At 45.3% G+C, this 25,679-nt stretch overlaps 1 pseudogene; it reads right to left on the bottom strand.

Annotated features, from left to right (window-relative positions):
* Positions 1-16,814: 16,814 nt before the first annotated feature.
* LOC118758614 (U2 spliceosomal RNA) lies at positions 16,815-16,937 on the bottom strand (annotated as a pseudogene).
* Between the last annotated feature and the right edge of the window lie 8,742 nt (positions 16,938-25,679).

Raw genomic sequence — 25,679 nt, 5'->3', positions numbered from 1 at the left:
CCAGCTCCCTGCTTGTGGCTTGGGAAATCAATCAAGGATGGTCCAAAGCCTTGGAACTCTGCACCCAAGTGGGAGACCTGGAAGAGGTTCCAGGCTCCTGGCTTTGGATCAGCACAGCTCCGGCCATTGTAGCCACTTGGGGAGTGAATCAACTGACAGAAGATCTTCCTCTCTGTCTCCCCTTCTCTCAGTATATCTGAATTTAATAAAATAAAAATAAAAATAAATCTTTCTGAGCTTCTGAATAAAACATTTATTGCAGTCTCATTGCCCAGCTTAGATAAGTGATCCTGAGCTCTTTCTGAAGCATGGCTTTAGTAGACTAGCTCAGGCCTTAGTGTTAGGCAGCCCTGGGGCTGACACAGCATTGGTATCCCATGAGGGAACGTCAATTTGTGCTCTAGCCGCTCCAATTCTGATCCAGCTCCCTGCTAATGTACAAAGAAAGGCAGCAGATGGAGCTGAAGTAGAGGAGCTCCAGCCACCCACATGGGAGACCGGGAGGAAGTTTCTGGCTGCTCGCTTTGACTTGACCCAGCTCTGGCTATTGTGGTCATTTGGGGAGTGAACTAGACAGTGAACTATCTCTCTTCTTTGTGTGTCACACCACCTTTTGAGTAAAAATAAGTAAATCTTCTAAGGGAATGTTAGGCAGAGCAGAACTCCCAGTCTTACCTGTGAATTTACCAACTGTGTGATTTGGGCTGTTACCTAATTATTCTGAATCTCAATTTTCTCATTTGTCAAATGTGAGCAATGAGATCATTGAGACAATTATTGGAGATTTCCTGCATAAGACAAATAGCATAATACTTGGCAAGGTAGACACTTTTATTTTCAAAGCACTTTTGAAGCGCTTATTGATTTATTTGAGAGGTGGATAGAGAGGGGGGAGGAGCCAAGAGAATCTTGCATCTACTGGTTCATTCACCAAATGGCAACAGCAGTGAGGGCTGGGCCACGCAAAAGCCAGGAGCCAGGAACTCCATCCAGGCTTCAGGTGGCAGGAACCTAGGTATTCGTAAGTCATCTGTTGCTTCCCAGGCGTGTTAGCTGGATGCTCTGAGAAGGGGAGGCGGGACTCAAGCCCAAGCACTCAACTTTGATGCAGACAACCCAAGTGGCAGCTCAACTCACTATGAGTCAACACTCAGCCCAGCAAATGCTTTCCTGCTATCTTCTTTCCAACCCATCCTGAAGGGGGAAAGTAAGAAAGGGAACCTGTTGGTGGATGACTCTTTGGGCTCATGAGCAACCAAATACCTAAAGTCCCTGGTAGCAGATGAACCTCCAAATGAAGAATCGCAGGAGGGTCAGGTGTTTGCCTTCGGTTAGGCTGTGCACATCCGACATCAGAGTGCCTGGGCGGAAGTCTCAGCTTTGGCTCTTACTCCAGCTTCCTGTTTGTGCAGACCCTTGGAGGCAGTGGTGTTGCTGTAGTACCTGGGTTCCTTCACTCACACAAGAGGTATGGATTGTGTTTCTGGTTTCCAGCTTTGGTCCCAGCTGCCGGGGGAGGAGGGGGGAGGGAGTGGCACATTGTGGGTTTTTTTTTTTTTTTTTGTCTCTTTGTCTATAGAATAAATTAAAATAATTTGTAAAAATCATAATAAAACAAACAAAAAAAATCATAATAAAACTAGTGATACCCACCACCTCCCTGGAACTCCCCAACACTATGGTGCCATTCCAGTGATGCTTTCTGCAGTAACCTTTTTTCTTTCTTCACTTGGCCAACTGTCATGGCCTAATTTTCAGCAAGTGGCTTAGACTGAAAAAGAAAAGTTCTGAATATTAATCAGTTCCCATGCATAGAATCAGTAAACAGTATTAAAACTGCCTGATGAAATTAATTCATTTCAAAACCTCTCTCATAAGGGCAAAAAGAGTCTCCAAAAAGCAGAAACAAAAATAAACTGACTTAGCTTAATATGCCATTAAAGAAGTCATCTTCTTCAAACAGTAAGGATGATGGTAGAACAACCATGATAATCAGAATAAATGTAGTCAGGAAAAGCTACTTTAGGAAGGGAAACCTTGTGAGAAAAAAAAAATCTAAGACTCAGTAATCAGTAATAAAAAGAATGAATGGACAGACCAACACTGAAGAAAAATCAGTGGCCATCCAGGGAGACTTGTTTCCTGGCTCAGAGAAACAGTGGTCTAGAAGCAATGGAGAGAATTCCATGACAGACACCTGCGTTTGCAGGATGATGTGCCCCTGTGGTTTGTGATTGGACTTTACAGTCTGGCCTCCTTCTGGCTCCCTGATGCAAAACTCATATTCCAGACATAGGATCCAGGAGTCATCGGGCTGAGCCTGCTGGATATGCTTGTACTCATCTAGAACCTTCCGGAATGTCTCAGACATGGAAGAACAAACCTTATATTTATCCTTCTTTTCGCAGAACCCCAAGGCTCCTCTCAACCCCTCCCCCTGCCAAGAAAACCTAACTCAGGAAAGACAAAAGACGATGCCAAACTCTGAGTTTCTCTAGGACTGCATCATAGGCGGCTATGAATTTCATTTTGTCTTGGGCTTCCATTTCACTTGAATGGACCTTAATTTTTAGCCCCCTAACCTCCAAGAACAGCACAGGGCCAGAGAAGGAGACAAAAATCCAGCTGTTCTGGATGGCAGAGGATCCAGGCCTGCCTGATTCCAACCAAGGCTGTTAGGACTGGTCTAATACCAAGCTCTGGGTGTGCTGGACCTGAAGACTGAGGGCAGGAAGGATGTGATCACACCTGCTGCAAATGCAGTTCACTTTCTCTGCTGTTCTGCTGTCCTTCTGCTGTGTGTTGGTCCAGTGAAGCAACATCATGATGGGTAGGGAGTGAGGGTGTGGGGAGCCTTTCAGAGAGGGCATGGCGGTAGACAGATAAGAGTGGAGAGGCCACCCCTTTTATCCCTGGTTTCTTGCCTTGCTTTTCTAAACACATCTTCCCTCCTCAAGCGAAAATTAATGCCTGGTCTCCTTTATGTCCCCCACCCTATTGGCTCATTTCTCAATTTAATCATTCTCTTATTCCTTCAAATGATTATTGAGTGCCTGCTGTGTGCTGCTTTCTGTTCCCTTCTCTCCATGAACATCTGGGGCACTTACTCCTTATCACGCTCAATTATATTAGGCAATCCATCACTCCATATGCATTTGTAGATATCCAACTGCGTCATTTACCATACCCCTGTGAAGTCTGAAATTGCTCCTGTGCATCCGCTTGCAAAAGCAAGATATGTCCGTTTATCACTGAAGAATGAGTGATAAATGCCAGGCACATGACACAGGCAGAAAACGTTGTGGATGAGGAATGGATCACACCGGACTAATGTGGTCAGAGAAAGAAGACTTCTTGGAGATGAAGGGGCACCAATGGTGGGCAAGCTATGGGCACACCAAAGACAGGGTAAGAAGGGGACACACAGCTGCAATAAAAGGCAAGTTGGAGAAGTGTTAGGGCACTGCAGGTTAAGCCTCTCCATGGTATGCCTGCATCTCATGCTGGAATGCCTGGGATGGAGTCCAGGCATCTACCTTCGTATTTAACTTCCTGTTGATATAACAGGCTTGACATGAGGGACTCCGTGTTGAGCCGGGTTTCATCTTATGTGAGGTGCCCTAAGATGAGACTATAACCTGGTCAAGAAAACCTTATCCTGCTTGGCAAAAATTCTCAAACCTCTGGTTAGGCTGGTCAAGCATGACTAGGAGAAAAAATGTTCACTTGGCCCAACAATAAAGCATACAGCATCGAGGCTTGCAAAATTCATGATTAGTCATTTTTCACCCTTAAGACGGTTCTGCATTAGCTCAGTGCATTGGCTCAGTCCCCCTGAACTCCTGGTTTGTGGCTTTTGCCTTTATAAGTAGCAGTGTTCTGTAGTCTGGGGTCAAGAGGTCTTTTGGGCATGAGCCCCCTGTTCACCTCTGGCAGTAAAGGACTTTCAAATTTTAACCAGTGTGTGGTGTGCTTCTGTATCGGATAGTTTGGGTACAACACTGCTAATGCAGTGTGGTGAGCAGCAGATGATGTCCCAAGCCCTTGATTCCTAACTCCCTTGTGAGAGATGTGGGAGAACTCCTAGGCTACTTTGGTCATAGCTCTGTGCCTTCAACATGCCCTTTAAAAATCTTTACTTACGGGCCCAGCGCGGCAAAGGTCTAGCGACTAAAGTCCTTGCCTTGAACGCACCGGGATTCTGTATGGGCACCAGCTCTAATCCCGGCAGCCCTACTTCCCATCCAGCTCCGTGCTTGTGGACTGGGAAAGCAGTCGAGGACAGCCCAAAGCCTTGGGACCCTGCACACACATGGGAGACCTGGAGGAAGTTCCTGGCTCCTGGCTTCAGACAGGCGCAGCACCGGCCATTGCGGCTCACTTGGGGAGTGAATTATCGGATGGAAGATCTTCCTCTCTGTCTCTCCTCCTCCCTGTATATCTGACTTTGCAATAAAATAATAATAATTATGTCTTTAAAATAAATAAATAAATCTTTTAAAAAAATCTTTGCTTACTCATTTCATATTATTTGAAAGTCAGAGAGAGACAGACAGAATGTGTGTCACTTCCCAAATGCCTGAAATAACCAAGGAAGTAACCGGGCCAAAACCAGGGACCAGTGTCTCAATCAGTCTCTCACATGGGTGGCAGGAACTAAATATTGAGCCATCATCTGTGCCTTTCCAGGGTGTGCACTAGCAGCAAGCTGCATCAGAAGTGGAGATGGAACTCAAATTCAGACTTTCTGATATGGGAGGTGAGTGTCCCAAGCAACAACTTAACACTGTGACACAGTATCTCTTCTGGCCTTATGTCTTCTACTATAAAATAAATTCTTTGATCAGAAGTGATGTTGTGTGGTTTAGTACCCTGGTGAATGAAGCATTAAGTTCCTGGGTAATATTGCTGGCAGACACCTGAGAGGCAGGAAAGTGGATTACCCAGACTAAATTTTTATTCCAATAAGGATAATTTGCCAAATTACTCCTTACTAAGAGAAGGGGGGCCCATTAATCCACCTGCCAGAAGGTGGCAGTCTTTTCCAGCTGACTTCAGCATTGAAGAGGGGATTCAATCTATGCGGCACACCGCGGGCTCAAGGTCATGTTGATATTCAGTAGGGCAGCAGCCACATCTGTTTTGTGTAGGGGAAACCCATGTTACCAATAAATGACATGTTCGGGGAAAGAATCTGAGAGTGACTAAATGGGTAATCTATCCCCTGATGCTCATTCAGAGTCTGTCCCCCTCCGAGGCTGATGATCATTCATAGTGGGAACACATGTTCTCACATTCCGGGACCATTCCAACACACTCAGATACATTTGTTCTAAATATCCAGCTACCAATTTAATATTCTGTTCCTCTGTTTTTCCAGGTTTTTAAACATGCAACCATATTCTTAGGCCTGCTCTCGAATTTGCGTAAGTCTTCGTCTCACTCCACCTCTCTCGCTTGCCAAATGGACCATGAGATGAACTGAAAGTGATGTTCTCTTTCAGCATGGGAGCATGATTTCCATTCTCTGTTTCCTTTCAGGCCCATATCATGTGGACTACCATTGCTGTTTGATTTTGACTGGCAACATCATAGTACAAAAAAGGCATCTGTCACCCAGGCTTGAATTTCTTCTTCCTTTATCAACTGATCATGCGGAATTTTCCATGAGGGTGTAGGTATAAAATGAGTGTAAAAGGAAAGGCCACCCCGAGGGGCACCTGCTTGAATGGCTTCCTTGGGTCTTTGGAAGCTGTTGGGCCTGACTTTATAAGGACACTTCCCCTTGACAGTGCAATGCACCAGGCTCATCTGATGTACACATGGGTGGCTTAAGTGGCTCCCAGATATGTGGGCAGCACTTGGTATTGAGTGTCCTGTGGTCAAGTGGATGGAGCTGATACCTTGGTAAGACACATATTCTAAAATTGGGGGGTAAACTCCTTGAAGACAAAGGAAGCAGTCTACAAGAGTGTAATGTGCAGGTCTCCAGTGGCAGAGACTTGTCAGAATAATCCTCCAAAGTAGGAGAGAAATTGCAGCCTCTTTCACCCTCACCATAAAAAAACAAGCGCAGAGTCTGGCGGTTTCTGAATCACGTAGCAGCACATTTTGCCTGTAGGAATGATTGCTCCCACTCACATATTAGGAGATACAGGAGGCTGCCAGCTCTGAGGGGGCTTCGAACAATAAAGGGCACCCCTGCTGGTTTGGGACATGGCATAAGAGCCTTGCCACTTGGGTCACGTACCCTACTAAGTCCCACGGTGTATGTTAGCAGTAGCAAAGGTTGCAGGAAGGGGTCTCTGGCCAACCACAGCGGGAAACTCACAGTGCTGGCCCTGGGGCTCAGGAAAGCAGCCGGCAACCCGTAGCAGAGAACGCCACACTCTCTGAGAAGCAGAGAGCAAGTTACTCTGCCAGACTACTGGCACCACAAATAACCCACATGTCTAGACTGTCCATTGTAAGTCATTATTTGTCAATTCCACCAAATCAGAAACTTTGCACGCACCCAGCAGCAATGCACGGTCATATGGCAATGACACAACCATGATCAAGCAGAAGCAAAACACAAGTAACTTGTACAGGCAAATAGATAGACCGCTAACTTGGAGTCCCAGAGTCTCTATTTTTTTCCTTTTGAACTCTCTATAATCTGGGTGGAGAGACAGGCATTGTGGTATAGTGTGACATGGCATCCCTTATCATAGCACTGGTTTGAGTGCTGGCTCTTCTGCTTCCAATTCAGCTTCCTGTTAATGCACTTGTGAGGCAGCAGGTGTTGGCCCAAGCATCTGAGTTCCTGCCACCGGTGGAGGAGATACAATGGAGTTCCTGGATCCTGACTTTGATCTGGCCCAACCCCAGTTATTGTAGCCATTTGGTGAACTAGCAGATGGAAGATATTGCTCTGTCTCTCTGTCTCTCTCTTTTTCTCTGTGTGTGTTTGCCACTCTGCATTTCAAATAAATCAGTCTTTAAAGCACCGTAGAAAATCAGATCAAATCTGTGTGGTTTTGCATTTTCATTAACAGTCTCTAGGACTCCCCTAGAACCACAGAATCACTTGCCTGTAGTCACGTGCTCCAGGAGTCCACAGCCTGCATCCCCCACTGTCCCTGAGCCCTCTTAGCCTGGCACTTCTGTTTCTGCATCTATATTCTTAATGCCTCTTTCAGGAACATGGCAAAGAAATCTCCCCTCGCACCTCCTGAGTTCTAGAAATAGATATAAAATTCTATTATTCATTCCAAATCCAAGAAACCTCTACTTTACAATGAAAACCATTAATTTTCTATTGCTGCATAACAAATCTCCTCAAAATTAAAGCAACACTTACCATGTCTCACAGTTTCTGAAGGTCATAACTCAGAAACAGCTTGGCAAGACACAGCTAACTCAGGGTCCCTTATGTCATGATAGTCAAAGTGTCAGCCGGGGCCATGTCATCTGTAGACTTGGTTGAAGGATCAGCTTCCAAAGTGTCTCTCCCACACAGCTGTTGGCTTAGTTCTCACCATTGGCCTTTTCCTCACAACCTGACAGCCGCTTCCCCTAAGGCTGAGTGACCCAAGGGAGAATCACCCAGGCAGACGCTGTATTTCCAAGTGTCTCATCATCACGTTCAGTTTGGCAGAACCCCATCACTAAGAGCAGATGACGTTTAGGGGAAATGAAGACTTAAAAAGAAAAAAGATTTATTTATTTTTTATTAGAAAGGCAGATCAGATTGACAGAGAAAAGGAGATACAGAGAGAAATGGCCACAATGGCTGGAATTGAACCAATCTAAAGTCAGGAGTCAGTAGCTTGCTCCAGATCCCCCATGCAGGTGCAGGGTCCCAAGGCCTTAGCTACCTTCCACTGCTTTCCCAGGCCGTAAGCAGGGAGCTGGATGGGAAGTGGAGTAGCCAGGACACAAACTGGCACCCATATGGGATCCTGCACTTACAAGGTAAGGACTGAGTCATTGTGCTGTGCCCAAGGGAAGACTCCTGAAAAGAAGGAAAATCAAAGATGTTGTGGCTGTCTTTAAAAATCACCCTAGGAGTCAACATTAGAAAGTCTTCCAGATGTGGAAGGGCTATGCACCTGACTAGTTTCCTCTGAAGTCAGGTTGTCTCCAGGGAATAGTGGCAGGTGCAGAGAGGAGCCACACTACTCCCCAGGAGCCTGTACGACAGAGCCTCTTGTCATCCTTACTATGGAAGTCCTCACTTAGCCTTCTTGTTAAGCACATGTGCATGAACCCTGGAGTGTCATTAGACCCTTGAGACTTTAAAGTTTTTATTATTATTATTACTTTCAGCAAATTAAAAACAATCACATCCCCCCAAAATACAGATTAAAAATGTCATAGATAACATAGGAAATGTAGTTTTATATATAGATATAGATACATAAAGATTCTTGATATTCTTAAGAATCATTTCTTTCCCATTGATAATCATACTGCTACTCTTTCTAAACCCCAGAAATGTGTTGAGCTCTGAAGTCATTAAAAAAAAAAAATGCTATTGTTTAAATGTTTTTGTCCCCTGCCAGAACTCAAGGTGAGGCTTAGTTCTCAGTGCAGCAGTATTAGGAGGCAAGGTCATGGGAAGTGGACAAGCTCCGAGGGCTCTAAGGTAAGGTCCACAGGAGACTTTTGGAGGATGCAGCAATTAGGTGCCACCCTGGAAGTGAAGGTCAGGCTCTCGCCAGATAATCCAAATTGGTAAAGCCTTGATCTTGGCTTACCCAGCCTCCAGAATCCTGAGAAAATCAATTACTGTTGCTTATAAATGAGCCAGTCTCAGCTACTGCTACAGCAGCACCAACAGACCAAGACATAAAGGCCACAGGAAGAAACAAAAAATAAGAGCAGATGTTTCACCCAGAAAAAATTGCTCATTTTATTAAAGACAACAAGTAAAAAACACAACGAACACATTGCTCATGCTTCTCTCCTCATTAGGAATGGCATCAAACAGCAAATCTGGTATCTGTAGACTTCGAAAGTATGGAAAAAAGATCTGGTTTCACTGATCAGTAGCAATTTAATGAAGAACAGATTACTATTAACTGCTGGTTAGAATAACACATCTAACTTTGTTTTCAGACATGATGGGATGTAAGAACCAGATTTATTTCCACAGCAGAAACAAGAGACAAAATTGCATTAAAAAGCACAAAATGAAGGGGTAGACATATGGTGCAGAGCCTGAGACACCACTTAGGATGCTTGCATCTCATATTGGAGGGCCTGGGTTTGAGCCCCAGTTCCACTTCCAAGTCTAACTTTCTACTGATGTACACCCAAGAGCAGCAGGTGATGGTTTAAGTAGCGGGTTCTTGTCTTCCACATGGTAGATCTGGATTAACTCTCTAGCTACTGGCTTCAGTCTGGCCCGACTCTGGCTGTTAATGGGTATTTGGGGTTACTGAAACAGCAAATGAAAGATCTCTTTCTGTTTCTCTTCCTTTTAAATAAAATAAGATAAAATGAATAAAGATTTAAAATCAGAACTAAATAAAATTTAAAACAGAGAAACAAGGATCTGGTGCAATGTCTCAATTGCGAAATCCTCAGCTTGCAGGCATTGCAGTTCATATCCTGGCGGCTCCACTTCCCATCCAGCTCCCTGCTTGTGGCCTGGGAAAGCAGTCTAGGATGGCCCAAAGCCTTGGGACCCTGAACTCATGTGGGAGACCCAGAGGAAATTCCTTGCTTCAGCTCAGTTCAGCTCTGGCCATCGCTGCCACTTGAAGAGTGAAACAGCAGGCAGAAGATCTTTCTGTTTCTTCTCTCTATAAATTTGCCTTTTCAATAAAAACAAATAAATCTTAAAAAAAAAAAGTAGGGCATATCAGTTTGGCCAATATTGTGGTCTAGCAGCATAAAGATGCTGCTTGACCTCCCACATGCATACCAGTTTGAATCCCAGCTGCTTCAATTCCTATCCAGCTCACTACTAGTGACCTGGAAAAAATAGCAGAAAATGGCCCCAGCACTCAGGTTCCTGTACTCACGCTGGAGACCAGATGAAGCTCCTGAGTTTTACTATTGGCCTAGTTCAGTCCTGGCTGGAGTGGCCACTTCTGGAGTGAAGCAGCAGATGGAAGATCTCTCTGTAATTATGATTTTCAAAAAACAATTTTTTAAAAGATATAAGGAATTATTATAAATAATTTTTATCTACAAATCAATTTCATAGATGAAATGGACATGTTTCTCTTTGGGGAGGGGGGGCCGGACGTGTTTCTTGAAAGATGCAAACTAGTAAAAAGAACTCAAGAACGGAGAAGTAGTTTGAATAGCTCTGTACCTATTTTTTTTTTGGTTAAGATTTATTTTATTTTTATTGGAAAGGCAGATGTACAGAAAGGAGGGGAGACAGAGAGGAAGATCCTCCATCCGATGATTCACTCCCCAAGTGAGTGCAAGGGCTGGAGCTGAGCCAATCCAAAGCCAGGAGTCTCTTCCAGGTCTCCCACGTGGGTGCAGGGTCCCAAGGCCCTGGGCCGGCCTCGACTGCTTTCCCAGGACACAAGCAGGGAGCTGGATGGGAAGCAGGGCCTCAGGAATTAGAACCGGCACCCATATGGGATCCCAGTGCGTGCAAGGTGAAGACCTTAACCACTACACCAGGCCCTATTTTTTTTTGTTTGTTTGTTTTTACATTTGTAAAATGTTGATATTCTTTTTTTTGTAATTTTATTTTATTTTATTGTATTGCATTGTATTGTATTGTTGTTGACAATCTTTACATAGTTAATTGCAGTTAAAAAAAAAAAGGTTCAAGGGGGTATAGGGAAGTGGGTAATACTATTATGTCCATATTGTTTCCATCATGTATCTGAGGTAAAGGGGGATATTGAGGGAGAAGCCCCACCTGGTTTCCCGCCCACCCCAAGTCCCGGATGTGGGGCATGCTCTGAGATATTTGCTCGAGTGGTTTTAATTGTTCTCCAGTTATGAATTGCTGCCAGTTTCGCTCGATGAGGTCGTCCACTGATTGATATGGTCCATCATAAAGTCACCATTTGCCCCGTATTTCGCTGCCAACATATAGCTGAGATGAATGATTGACCTGTTCTGTCTTCTGTCTTTTCTTGGTTAGAGTTCCGAGTCCAGCAGTTCTATTGGGGAGATCTCCAAAGAAACCTTGAGGTATTCCCAGACCAGATTCTTGTATGTTCTAGCAAGCACAGGGCCCGGCACAGTCCATCACCATGATCAGCTGGTGGTTGCAATTGCTGGGTTGCTTCTGTTTTCAGTCCCGACTTCCACTGGAACCAATGGGTGTTGCAGTCCAGTCTGGTTCTGCCCAGCACATACTCGGCCCTTACATCAACCAGTGGGAGCTGCAGTCTAGTCGGGGCGACCCACAATAACCCCCATCAGGCCCACCCCCTACCCTGGTTTGCCAGTATCTGTAGCAGTAGACCAGTCTGTCCCCCATCCTATTTAGCTCTTGTACTTGTCAATGGGTATTAAAGCTTAGTTCCATCTAACCAACTCAACCATCCAGCCCTCATGGATGTTGTTGAGTGCCTCTCTGTCTAGCCACCTCAGCCCCCATCCTAGTTTTCATGAACCTCCCGCGGGACTAGTGACCTGGGATGGGGGAACCCACTTTTCCCTCCCAGGTCTCTCTCAGTCCTGGTTTATATACTCTTTAGGTGGTTCTGTGATTGGACTTGACAGAATTAGTCCCCAGTGCCAGCTTCTGCCAGCTGATGCTGTGGGCAAGCCCAAACATCCCTCACCCACTCTAATTTATGCTTGCACCCACAGGAATAATCAGCCCAGCCTGGCTTTTCCCTGATCCAGTCCACATTCAGCACACAGGTGTTGCAGCCTTGCTTAGTCTGGTCTGTCCCCATCCCAACCCACGCTCTCCAGTGGGAGTAGCTGTCCGGAGAGGGGACCAGCCCCTTAGTCCCACTGCCAGCTCTGCCCCTCCCTTCCTGGATCTCACGTGTGCTGGTTGGGTGCTGCAGTCAAATCCAGTACAGGCAACCTCACCCTGGCATTCCATAATGTGTACTGGTTTTGTTGCAACCAAACCGGCTCAACCCACACTCTGTTCTGGTGATCGGATTTGCCAGTGGATGACATGAACTGATTCAGCCTGGTCTGCCCCCAACCCATGCCTAATGTATGCCAGTGGGAAACTTTCCATGGCCTATTCTGGTCTGTTTCCTATCATGCTTCTTGTGCTTACCTGCAGGGATTGTGTCCTGTCAGAGGAGTTGCCCAGGCTCCTCCATCAGAACCTCTCCCAATGCCAGATTTTGCACATACCAGGGGGTCCTTGAGCCAACCCTACTCAGTTCACCTCCTGTCCTAGCAGGAACAGTGGCTTTTCCTGGCTGGCTTTCACCCCATTCTGGTTCTTGTTGTTGGATGTTTCAGCCCAGCCATGGCTCGTCCATACCCACATACAGCTCACACATGGCTCAGTAGGGGTTGAGACCCAGCCTAGTCAGTCCCACATCTACCCTGGTTCTCCATGACACCAGATGGTGTTGGGGTCTGAACTGGCCTGGTGCATCCAATCCCAGCCCACACTAGTGCCTCGGGTGACTGCAACTGTTTCCTAGATAGAATGCAGCCCCAATTCCAGCACACGCGCCCCTTGGTGGGAACCTCCACCCTGTTAGGGTGTCCAACTAGGGGAGCTTGTATTTCCACAGGGTTGGGTCCACACAACCTCATAGAGTCTACCCCCAGACCAAGTTCTCTCGCGTGCTGGATACAGTCTTGACCCTGCCAAATGTGACCACTCCACCACTCCACCAAACAGTTGGGTAATAGTACCCATCACTGCCAAAGAGGTCCCCATTCATAGTATTGGTGTGGGCTGGTGTGTGACGATCAGTGATGTTCTAGGCAAACAGGCCATTTCTGTATTCCGAATTGGGTTGGTGTATCTGACTAACTGTAATTGTCTCCTGGGTACTTCCCTCCAAACCACCAGGTCTCAGTCCCCATGCATGCCTAAACCTTCCATGACTCTGTCACTGGGAATCACCCAAGATTCACTACTCACCTACACTAAAATTGGACTTAGTCATGGGTGTCCCCAGGCAGCGAACATGTCTGAAAAAACCCCAGAGCAGGCTGCCGGGCGGCCAGCAGGCAAAGCCTGGCACCACATGGTGCACTGGCCACCCTGGGTGAGGCCGAGGACTCGTTCACTGCCTTGCGGCAGTGTCTTTGATGTGAGCCCCCAGCATTGGGTCCGACCCGGCAGGGGCACCCCCCACAGCCGCCACACTGTGAGGAGCGGCACTTGCCCCCAAACCCAAGGCCCGAACCCCTGGGCCCTATTTTTAAAAATGATTTTGTAGTTTAAAACCTGCCTAGAAAGAAAGCTCCTGGGCCAAATTACATCCCTGATAAATTCTAATACAAAAAAGAAAGATAATACCAATCATATAGAAAGGCTCCTGGGAAGTGTTCCATAAGGCAAGTATGATTAGCTAGGCAAAGATATTATAAGAAAATCGTAGACAGATATCCATAATGAACTCTGCTGTGAAATTCCAAAGACATTTTTGGTAAGACAAAGTCAACAATGTAAGAGAAAAATAATACATCATAACCAAGCAGGATTTACCTCAGGAATGCAAGGTTGACTTGACATTTAAGGAGCAGTGCGGTTCAACATGTTTACATACAGAAAAGCAAAAGCCATATGATTATCTCAATAGAAAAAGCATTTAATGAAATCCAACTTCTGTTTATGCTACAAACTCTTAGCAAATTAAGTGTAGGAGGGAATTCCCTCACATTGAATGTGGCATGTATGGAAAAACCAGTTAACACAGTGAATGGTGATAGACTGAGCACTCTTCACGTAAGATTAGAAACAAGCCAGTGATCATTATTCCCACCATTTCTATCCTACCTAACACTAGAGAGTCTAGCTAGTAAGTCAGGGGGAATCTAATACCCAGTTTAGAAATGAGCAAGCAAAATGTCTTTACAGATGTAAACTCTAACAAGGTCCCCCAAAATCTGCTAGAACTAATAAATTATTTCAACAAGGTCTTAGGCTACTATAAGATTAACCTACAAGCAAGTGCCGTATTATACACATTTATAACAACAAAAATTGGAATGTGAATATAATTTGTAATAGTGTCAACAAACAAAAAATTGACACAGTGACTAAAATTAATTTGAAACACAGAAACCCTGGAATAACCAAGACAATTTGGGACAAAAAAAATGGGGACTCTAAATACCACCCGTGTTTTATTTATTTTTTAACAAATTTTATTTTTTAATAATGATTACATGGTTGATCACATGATTACATTGTTGTCCCTAGGGGAAGGGGAGAGACAAAGGTGGGAAACCACTCATGACTTTCCACACATCCCAGACACTCCTGTTTTAAAGACTTGTAAAGCTAAAACATTCAAAACTGAGAAATTGTTGGTGGAAAGATAGACAAATAGGATGATATACTTTTCAAATATTCAAAAAATTTAAATCAGAAGGGGAAATCTTCAATGATTTGAGTGGAATTGGGCCCCCTGTGGGTTCTGTTCGGGCCAATGAGTGTCAACAACATGAAGAGACAGTGCCTGTCTCTGCCAAGCTGCTCCATGGCTGGAAGATGCTCTCATGTCTTCTGTTCTTTCTCTCATGATGCAAATTGTCACTGCTGTGATGAAAGCCACTTCACCTGGTTTCATGAAGGACAGAGTGTTTTGCAGAAACACTTAAAGAAAGCCTTGCTTCCCATACTGAGCTTCTAGGAGGGTATTTACAGGTATGTCAGAAGTTCTCTTGGACTGCAGCAACCTGTCTTGTCTCCTTGGAAAGACCACCTGGATTCTGGCATCCCTTGCGCAAGAACAGACCACAGTTTCAGACGGCGCAGCTCACCTGATCCCTGCAACAAAGGTGACTCATTGTAATATCATACTAGGGACACCGGACCTCCCGGAGGATTACCTCCATGAAACAAGGTCTGGAAGGAGACACAGGACACTGTCCTGTATGCTAACTCAAAGGCAGCAAGAAGGGGAAGGCTTTCTGTCTGGTTCACCTATTTTACAAGTGCTTAGGACTTTCATAATAAAAAATCTATTTCCTGCTGAAAATTCATGTGAATGCTGTGTGTGTGTTTTAGAATGGCCCCAGTCTGAGAACGATCTTGTTCTTTTTTTTTTTTTTTAAGATTTATTTTTAGGGCCCGGCAGCGTAGCCTAGCGGCTAAAGTCCTCGCCTTGAATCCCTGGGATCCCATATGGGCGCCGGTTCTAATCCCGGCAGCTCCACTTCCCATCCAGCTCCCTGCTTGTGGCCTGGGAAAGCAGTTGAGGCCGGCCCAATGCATTGGGACCCTGCATCTTTTTTTTAAAGATTTATTTTATTATAAAATATTTATAAGATATTTATAAGATAAATAAATAAATAAATAAATAAATAAATAAATAAATCTTTATTTATTTTTATTACAAAGTCAGATATACAGAGGAGGAGAAACAGGATGATCTTCCATCCGATAATTCACTCCCCAAGTGACTGCAAGGGCCGGTGCTTTGCCGATCCAAAGCCAGGAGCCTCTTCTAGGTCTCCCACAAGGGGTCTGGGTCCCAAGGCTTTGGGCAGTCCTCTGCTGCTTTCCCAGGCCACAAGCAGGGAGCTGGATGGGAAGTAGGGCTGCTGGGATTAGAGCTGGCGCCCATATGGGATCCTGGCACGTTCAAGGTGAGGACTTTAGCCGCTAGGCCACCGCACTGGGCCCCAGGACAATCTTGTTCTTTTGCTTTCCTCCTACACCCCACCCCCCGCCCCGTGAGAAAGTCAGTAGGCTTTGTATTTAGAGATGTACATTGGCTTGGTGCTTTCTTTTCATGAAGGGCATCCCTTCTGGCTCATTAGGCTGTAGCGAAACTATCGAAGATCCACACTAAGGATTCTTCTCAGAAAATTACCATCTTGAATCTTCTGATGTCCAGTTATTAGCCAGAGATTAATCAGGAAAATTGTGTTGGGGAGAAGTGCCTGATGGGAATGGACGGCTGGTCACGCTAGACTTTGTCAGATCTGGAGACAGATCTTTGGAGAGACTTCCTGAACCACACTGTTCCCACAGAGCCTGGCAGCTTGCCTTGAATCCATCCTGTGACGCATGTTAAGAAGCAGTCACATGACATTCACCATTGCACGCACTGAGGGATCTTTGAGAATGATGTCAGAGGCAGAAGCCCAACATACAACACGTTAGTGTATTGAATTTTTGGGATTGAAGGAATTCCAGGAAGGGCATATGCAGAAGTTTCCTAACCTCCCCCGAAGAAGCTCATAAGAAGCATCTAGAAGTGAGAGGTGCCCTCCATGACCAAGGAAAGGGTGCATTTTCATCTGCCTAGACACGGGGTTAGCAAGAGGAGCCTGGACAAGCCTTGCCCTTCATTTTTCTTTGCCCTGTTACATTTGTGCATGCAACAGTCAGGCCTGACTGCTTCCTCAGCTCTTCCTTTCCAGTGTCATGGAAGGCTTCAGGTAAGCAGGTTTGGATATTTCCCTCATGTCTGCATGAATTTTTGTTAAAGTGGTTCCAGGTACTGAGGCTAAAATGGGTTAGAAAGAAAATATATTTTCTTTCCCTTCTGTATCAGAACAGCATCGATACATCATAACACAGTTCAAATTCATTTCTTTGTGTTATCCCCTGGTCCTCTCTCATCTTATGGACATGGTGGATGTTGAAGTAGTTTTTTTCCCCTGAGCCAAATGCATGTGCTTCTCAGTGTCTATATGGGAATGTATGCATGAAACGTCAGTGTCTTGATATTACTCATATATGTTGTACTATTTAACATTATTTTAAATCCTTTACCTTTTCCCATCCTTTTGCTTTCCCTTTGTCCTTCTGATAAGAACAGATACTACACTTGATCTTAGCTAAAAAGTTGAGAAGCAATTATCCTTTGCCTTTCTTAATCATTTATCTTAGCACATACAAAAAAATTATGTTAAATATTTTATAAACCATCTTAAATCCTTTCCTTTTTCTTTTTGGAATGCAAGAGACTAAGAGATCCAATTTACTTTCAGAGCATATAATTTACCCAAGCTTACACAGCTCAAACTAAGATTCCAAAGTGTTTTCTGAGGTTTCTGATTCACCATGTTAATGCCAGTGTTCTTACTATCAACATCAAACTCTGTTATGACAACTCTAGAGTGACCGAGAGTCAACCCTGTGAGGTAAACATTGTCTGGATTAAGCAATTGTGTAAAAAGTTAGTGATCACTGTCAACAACAATACAATAAAATAAATTTTAAAAAAAAGTTAGTGAACAAAGTTATCAGGATCTGATTCCAGTTCATTCGTTCATTCATTTAAATGTTTATTACTAGTTTACTACATGCCAGGCATACAGTCAGATTCTGTGCATCAGATGATAAACAAAGCAAAAATAACATTGGGACATGGTTGACCTTAAGATGAAACAGACATTGATCAGATAAACACACACATGTATTACAGCTCATGAATAGTTATGGGCAGAGCTGGCTTTGAGATCACGTGAGGAGGGATCAGAATTGATCTTGGACGCCAGGGAAGACTTCTCTAAATTGAAAGCTGCAGGAGGATCAGCAGTTTGGAGAGAGGCAAGAAGCATTTTAGGAAGTGAGAGCAGCATGTGCAAGAACTGTGTGGCAGGCCGGAGCATGATACAAGGGAGGAACTGAAAGAGGAGCCCTGCAGCCAAGTGCACAACATGGGAGGGACAGCGGCAGCAGCCAATGCTGGGCCAGCACTCAGGTGCCATGAGCCAATGAACTGTTTTAAATAATGACTCACCTCATGAGCTATGATAAGTGACCTCACCATTCTACACCTCTTTTCCAAAGGGCAAGCTCTGATCTTTAAATGCACAGTGATGTTAATCACCAACCAAGCTATGATTAAAGTAACAAAGTTAAGCTAAACTTTCTTTAGGGACTAAAAAGCTAGGAATTTCCACTTAATCAAGAGGCAAGCCATCTATTTAAAAGGACCCTTAGGGAATTTTTTCTAAAAAATCAGATTGTACACCCCAGAAAAACAATCTTAAGCATAGTTACATGATCAATAGGCTAAAGGGAACATGTTCTGTCTTCCAGCGTAAGTTTTGTTAAAACTCACAAAAGACTTAAAATGTATAAGACATCCTGAGACATTATTTTGCTAAATCCACACAACTACTGGAATGTAAGTACAGTGATTTTTTTTTTCTATTTAGGGATGAGAAAATGGACCAGGGGCTAGCCTTGTTACAGAGCAGTTTAAGCTACTGTCTGCACTGCTGGAATCCTATATTGGCACTGGTTCTCATCTCAGCTCTTCCACTTCTGACCCAGCTCTCTGATAATGTGCCTGGGAAAGCTGTAGAAGATGGACCAACTACCTAGGCCCCTGCCACCCATGTGAGAGACCCACATGGTGTAAGGCACCCCAACAGGGAAAACCTTACCGTCTGTCTCGAGAGAGTGAGTTTCCCCAATGACCACCGAAGACGAGACTTGATGCAAAAGCAAGAGGCTTTATTTGATCACCAGCGCGCTGGGGCCGGGGCCAGTTCCTCACACAGGAGGCTAGCCTCTGAACCGAAAAGGCTAAGACCATAAAACCATAAACAGGGAGGGGGCCAGACAATTAGGGGCGGAGGCTAGTTGTAGGTGCCCCTTATCTCTCAGGCTCCCAGGCTCTATCTAAACTTAATCATGAAATGTTCGTTCAGCTATTCACTGTCCTCTACCACAAGCAAAACACAGAAAGCAAAAAACAAATTAAATCTTTCTGTTCATTTAATCCTAAATGTCCCTTTTCAATGGAATTTCAGGCTTTCTGCTTTGGCCTATCCCAGCCCCAGGTTTTGTGGCCATTTGGGGCATGAATTAGCAGAAAGATCTCTCTCTGCCTTTCAAATAAGTAAATAAAATGCTTTTAAATGTTTTTGGAAAGCAAAACAAAGCTGTGAACCAGAGATATTAGGTAATTTGCCCAAGATTGGGTAGCCAAAAAAGAGCAGATTCAGGTGATGTGAACCAAAACCACACAACACTCACCAAGGGGATTTCAACAAGACTAGCTGTGACTCAGAATTGTCTTTTAGAAACTGTGGTTGACCTGAAGACTCCCAGATCCTCACCAAGGACCATCAGTGTAAGCACCAAGCACTACATCCCAACTGCCAAGGAGACCATGGGGAAATGGAGTGCCTTCAGAGGCCAAGAACTCTGAGGTCATCCACCCCCAATTGAAGCTATCACATGGGATGGAAGAAACGCAAATCCTGCCTTGCAGGATCCGAGGTCATCGGAAGGACAACCAGGAGCACTGAGTGGTCTGCAGAAACAGAAGAACAGTAAACTTCGGGACTAGAGAAAGGAGCTTTCTCTGGTCCTTGCCTGGTTCCGACTTTAGGTCCCTACCGTCTCTTGCAATGACCATCAGGATCGCTCCAGAAACCCCTCAAAATTAACAAACAATCTAGAATAGATAGAGAACAAAAAAGAAAGTTTAGAAACAGACAGGAAATGGCCAGTGGGAATGTACTTATAACTCACTGAGTGGGACACAAAGATTAGTCACTCCTCACTGGGGTATTTAAGATTTCTCTGCACACCCCTGCTAAAACTGTTCACCTAAACTGTTGACATATGTCTTGTTAGAGTTATAGAGTTAGACTACCCGAAAAACAGCCAGGTTCAGCAAAATCATGCTTCAACGCTGTGAACTGCTGAATACTGAAGTCAAAGTAGGCATGAGACAGCTGAATAGCAATCTATAGCAATTTTTTTAAAGATTTATTCATTTTATTACAAAATCAGATATACACAGAGGAGGAGAGACAGAGAGGAAGATCTTCCGTCACAAGCAGGGAGCTGGATGGGAAGTGGAGCTGCCGGGATTAGAACTGGCGCCCATATGAGATCCCAGCGCTTTCAAGGCGAGGACTTCAGCCGCTAGCCCTCGCCGCCGGGTCCAATCTATAGCCATTTTAAGGTGTATAGCACCCGGTTGTATAGAAACTAATAATTGAAATGTCAATGTAGGGCCTGCCTGGATCAACTGGCCCAAGGAGGACTTATCAGGGTCTGCCATAAGCTTTTGGAGTCTTCTCCTGATATCTGGAGCAGACTGCACAAGGAACTTGTCCTTGAGGATCGCTCCACCCTCCACTGTATCTGGGTCTAAGTTGGTAAACTTCACAATTGCCCCTTTGAGGCATTCTAGAAAGGTCATTGGTGGCTCATTCTCCCCCTGATGAACAGTGGTGAGTTGGCTATAGTTTAAAGGCTTAACCTTTGCCCTTAGTTCTTCTAAAATACAATAAATGAAATTTTTTCATTCCCACTCATGTCTTTTATCCTCTGGATCCCAGTTGGGATTCTTTTTGGGGATTGCCTCTGCTCCGATGGGGATGTTTGCCTTGTCTCTGTTGCTTTTCCCCTGAGCTGCATAATAACTGTTTCCAGCCTCACGAGCCTTTTCCAGCACGCTCTTTCTCTAAGGAAGTTTTCTCTAAGAAAAGTTTATTTGCGAAGGGACCAGGTAGGCAGGGAAGGAAGGGAAGGGGAAAGCACCTCCAAAAAGCCAGGAGGTGGGGTGCCTCTCGAAAGAAGAGGGAGAGAGAGCACAGAAGATTTGAGGAAGGGTCTTGGGATTTTAAGCCTTCCTTGACCCCTCCTTGTTGGGCGGGGAACCTACAGGTAAGATGTTCCCCATTGGTGGTCTCTTAATTAATTATAAAATGGGTGGGCAATGCTGGTGCCGCCCACCTGAAGGTGTGGCCAAGGCCTCAGCAGGCCTGGATGGTCTCAACCAGTTTTTTTTTTTTTAATTTATTCAGTAAATGTTTATTGAATTATTTTTTTTCTCCCTTTTTTTTATTGTTGATTACATTGCATTATGTGACACAGTTTTATAGGCACTGGGATTCCCCCCACCCCTCCCCATCCCCCTTGTTAGTTATTTAAAAAGATGGGCAGAGTTCTAGTTCATAGGATATTACGATATTATTACGCGCAGCTAATTCCCACAACCTGGTTCTTTACCGTGAGCTGAAACACACCAGACGCAACGAGGTATCTTAGGAGGTTTATTCCAATGGGGCAGGAACAGGGTAGAGGTGGTGAAGATCAGGAAAGAAGGAAGAAGGGGAGAGCAAAGAAGAGCGGGCAAAGGAGAGAAGAGAGAGGGAGAGAGAAGAGGAGATAAGAGAGAGAGCCGTGCCTGGGGGGGGGGCCTTTTTGTCTGCCAGGTGTAAGGGGTGGGGATTGGGAGGGATTGAGGCCAGGCCCCAGGGGATAGGTGCCTGCCGATGAATGCCTAGGGATGATTGGTGAGTGGGCAGAGTTGGGGAAGGGGCTGGAAGATTGGGGTGGGATTCAGGTGGAATGCCAGGTTACATCCGATTGGTGGATAGCTAGGCTGGAGCGAATTTCGTGAGCTGTGAGGAAGAAGGAATGGTGCCGGGTCCAGGGAAGGATATTAGAATAACTCCTTACACCCCCCCCCCCCAAGGTGGATTCCACCACCTTGTTGCTTTACAACAATTCTATTTCGGTTGACATTCTTTCATAGCAAGCATCTACCAAGCATAAAGTCCAGCATCTTATTGTTCAGATAAGTTCAATGATTTCTTGGGGAGACCATCTCTGGTCTGAAGGTAGAGCTGGCAGAGTATCATCCTGATCAATTAAAAGCCCCAATATTACATCAGTAACAATTTATAACGTTACAGAATTGGTTGACATGGTATTGAGTAACCAATGTGTTAAAAGAGAAAAAAAAAAAATGCAAGTGGAGCTGCCAGGATTAGAACTGGCGCCCATATGGGACCCCGAGGCTTTCAAGGCGAGGACTTTAGCCACTAGGCCACGCCGCCGGGCCCCAAAAGGTCAATTTCTTACTGGACACAGATGCTCAATTTTCTGCCTTGCCTTTCTCTCCTTCTCTCCTAGGCTGAGATCCATTCAAAGTAACTGTATGAGACATCTCTGGCCATGGGCTTGTACTTGGGGATATCTCTACTTCTACCACTCTTTACTTGTTTTTCCTCTGACACCTGCCTCTTTATTGGGGATGAGATATATTGATGAAGGTCCTTGTAGGCTTAGTCTTGGCCTCTGATGTACAAGGTTATTTCCCCTCCTGGGGTAGATATTGACTCTATGGTCTAAGGTCAAAACCCCCTGTCAACCAAATTCTGCAGAACCAACCTGGGAAACACTGGAGAATTTAAAGCTACTTTTCAAAAAAGCACCTAACAGATAAGTGTTTCCTATATGTTTCCCATATCTTGTCACAGATACCATCATCAAGGCTAGCAGGATGGGCCCTAACTAAGAACATTATCTTGCAGGCTTATAGAATCAGGGCCATTGTTGAGCAGGCTTGTCAACTTGAAGTTATCAGACAGAAGCTTAGGTCTAGCACAGCGCAGGGAACAGGAGCGGATTTTTCACTCCTGGACACAAGCTGTTCTGATGGAGACATCCCAAAGGTGTAGAAGGTCGACTGAGTGTGAGTCAAGTGTGCTGATCTCACCCCCACCTCCTTCCTCTGACTGTGGTCTTCAGTGCACACCTGGATGCCACAGGCTAGCCATAGGTATCCTCATTTCAGTACTCCCAGCACATGCTATTCTGACGAGTGTGTCCAAATGCAAAACCAGGATATACTTGAACTGACAGGAGTCCCAGAACTAGCATGGCACAGGAAATGGGAGGCTGAACAGGGATATTTCAGTCTCTGCCACCTTAGATACTGGGATTCCTTTGAGCATCAGAACTTAACTACACCACACCCTGCCTGCCTGCTTTGAGCTTTTGAATGGCAAGAATTAGCCTGTGGGCCCTCTTTGCATCTGTGCTGGCTCCAGCTCCACATAGAGCACACAACTGGCTTCTCAATTGTCTTATGTTTGTTTCCTGATTAGGGGTCTTCAGAATCGAGGTGGCCTTGAGCATGCAAACTTGTATGACAACCAGACCAACTTCTGCCACGGCAACTTGGATGACCTGGACCATCTCTCTGGATCCCACACCTCTAGGGGCCCCTTACCCAAACGACGACCCGTTTCAGCAGGAAGTAGCCAGGTGTCACCCCTTATCCCTACAGAAGTAGGATGTGGGATTTCAAGAGGGGGTCTGAGACCATCCAGGCCTGCTGAGGTCTTGGCCACACCTTCAGGTGGGCAGCACCAGCATTGCCCACCCATTTTATAATTAATTAAGAGACCACCAATGGGGAACATCTTACCTGTAGGTTCCCCACCCAACAAGGAGGGGTCAAGGAAGGCTTAAAATCCCAAGACCCTTCCTCAAATCTTCTGTGCTCTCTCTCCCTCCCCTTTTGAGAGGCACCCCACCTCCTGGCTTTTCGGAGGTGCTTTCCCCTTCCGTTCCTTCCCTGCCTACCTGGTCCCTTCGCAAATAAACTTTTCTGTTTGCAACAGATTCCCGGCTTTTTATTTCTATACTAAGCTGAGGAAAGAACCCACCAGGCATTTCTGGTAACAGTGGTCAGTGACCATGAAGATTGGCCTGGCTATGCCAATCCTCAGACAGGATTCTGGTGTAAAAGAAATGCTACCTTGCAAAGACAGGTGGAGGTATGGAGCTGGGAAAGTCCAACCCATGGGTCACATAAGGCCAACAGAATCATTCAGTCTGGCTCTACCAAGGCGACCACAGGTGGAACTCCAAATTCAGCCAGTTTAAAGCAGCCAAATGTGTAAGTTGATAATTTGTATGGCACCGCAGATATTCAAATGACCTTTAGCAGAAAAAAGTTCCCCAACCACAAAGGAAATGCCATTACCCTTGCTATCAACTTAATCAGATGAGGCAAAGGTCAAGAAATTTACCTATGAAAGCAATTACATCAGGAGGGCCCCAGCTTCAAAACAGAACTGTAAACTCTCTAAGCTAAGTCTGTGTTTCCCCAAATGGTTTTGATAGTAGTGGGTTCTGTGCAACCAACTCCGGAGAAAAAGAAAGGTGATGTTAGTTCTTAGACACAGTTAAGTCCTCTTTTCAGCATTTGCCATTAAAACCAAAAATACCAGACGCAGTGAGGTACTTAGGAGGTCCTTTATTCCATCATGGTAAGGAACAGGGCTAGGGGTGGAGAGAAGAGAGAGAACAGAACCATCTCCTACCACGGAGGCAGGAAAGGCCTGCAGGAAGGGTAAGAGGGAAAGACCAAGGAAGACAGGAAATGGCCGGGTAAGGAGAGCCGCAGCGTGTGCAGGGGAGAGAACAGGAAAAGGAAGCAGATTGGGGAGCAGCCATGAGCGATTGGTAGATAGGATAGTCGGCACAACACGGGATTGGTAGGTGGATAAGGATTAGAGGGAGGGGCTGAGAGGGGCTGGTAGAGAGGGCTGTCAGATATGGCGCCATGAGGTGACAGCGGATTGGTTGGCAGATGGGCTTATGAGGTTATAGAGGATTGGGAGAGAACAAAATTAGAACCTGCACTTGAGGGAATCAGGGCAGATGTTTAAGTCACTCCTCACAGTCCTCGCTTTTGTTATATATAAACGAAAAGGGCTCATTCTCCTCCATGGCTCCTTTGAGCTGAGTTCGGGCGTAGTGTTCTCTAGGTGAGGGTCCCAAGTTGATGGGAGAAGAATGGGAGATCGGGAGAGGCTCCTAGCCCTGCAAAGAAAGCTAGTAATGGTTCAGTTAGAAAAAAAAATGTGTTTGAGTGTGGATGACATAGGAATGGAGGGTGGGGTTACTTGTCAAAAATCCTTTTGAAAAGGATGGCTTGGGTTCTTCCCGAGGCTCGCAGGAATATGTAGTATCTGTGGTTTTGTTTTGATGAGGAGCCTCTGAGGGGTGCCTCTGTGGCGGCGGATCGCTCATTGTGGCAGGTGTTGACCTTCAGTGCAGACTCTGTATTCCAGTCATGCTTGGATGGAGTGGCCAGTAGGCTTTGGCAGGGTACTGGGGTCACTTCTGCTGAGCCCTAGTAGGAGATGATGCCAGACTTTCATATTGCTTAAGCTTCGTTGGAGTACGGCAGAGGGAGATTATCGCCGGCTGTCTGTACTTCTGTGTGACTAAAAAAGCTACCTTTGAAACACAATCAGACCCACACTGGGGTGGAATAAGAAGTCCTAAACACAAGTTCTGACTCACTGTGTCAGTATCAACAGGTCAGCCCTCCAATCCTGCTGAGTCAATAAGGGATTCTATTTTCAGTTCTTGACTTGCCCTGAGATGCTCCAAGCTTCTTTCCAAATTCCATCAGCTTAGCATCTGCAGCCTTTGATGAAGAACTCTCCTTTGCTTGGAAGACAGCCACAGAATGCCTGCAGAAAAGCATAAAAAAAGGGAAGACAATTAGCTCCCTCACTAGTAATGAAGACAAACCATTTAGTAACAGCAGGAAAAGGACAGAGTGTTTCCAATAGTTTCAAGCTGGACACCATTTGAGACCTGGAGCTTCCTTGTATATGTTTTTTTTTTTTTTTTTAAAGATTTAGCTATTTTTATTGGAAAGTTTGATCTACAGAGAAAGATTTTCTCTCCGATGGTTCACTCACCAAGTGGCCGCGACCGCTGAGCTGAACTGAACTGAGCTGATCTGAAGCCAGGATCCAGGATCCCGGGGCCAGGAGCCAGGAGCCAGGAGCTGCATCTGGGTCTCTCATGC

This window comes from Ochotona princeps, chromosome 2 (assembly GCF_030435755.1).
Source record: "Ochotona princeps isolate mOchPri1 chromosome 2, mOchPri1.hap1, whole genome shotgun sequence".
Taxonomy (NCBI): Eukaryota; Metazoa; Chordata; class Mammalia; order Lagomorpha; family Ochotonidae; genus Ochotona; species Ochotona princeps.
This window is presented reverse-complemented; position numbering and strand designations above follow the sequence as displayed.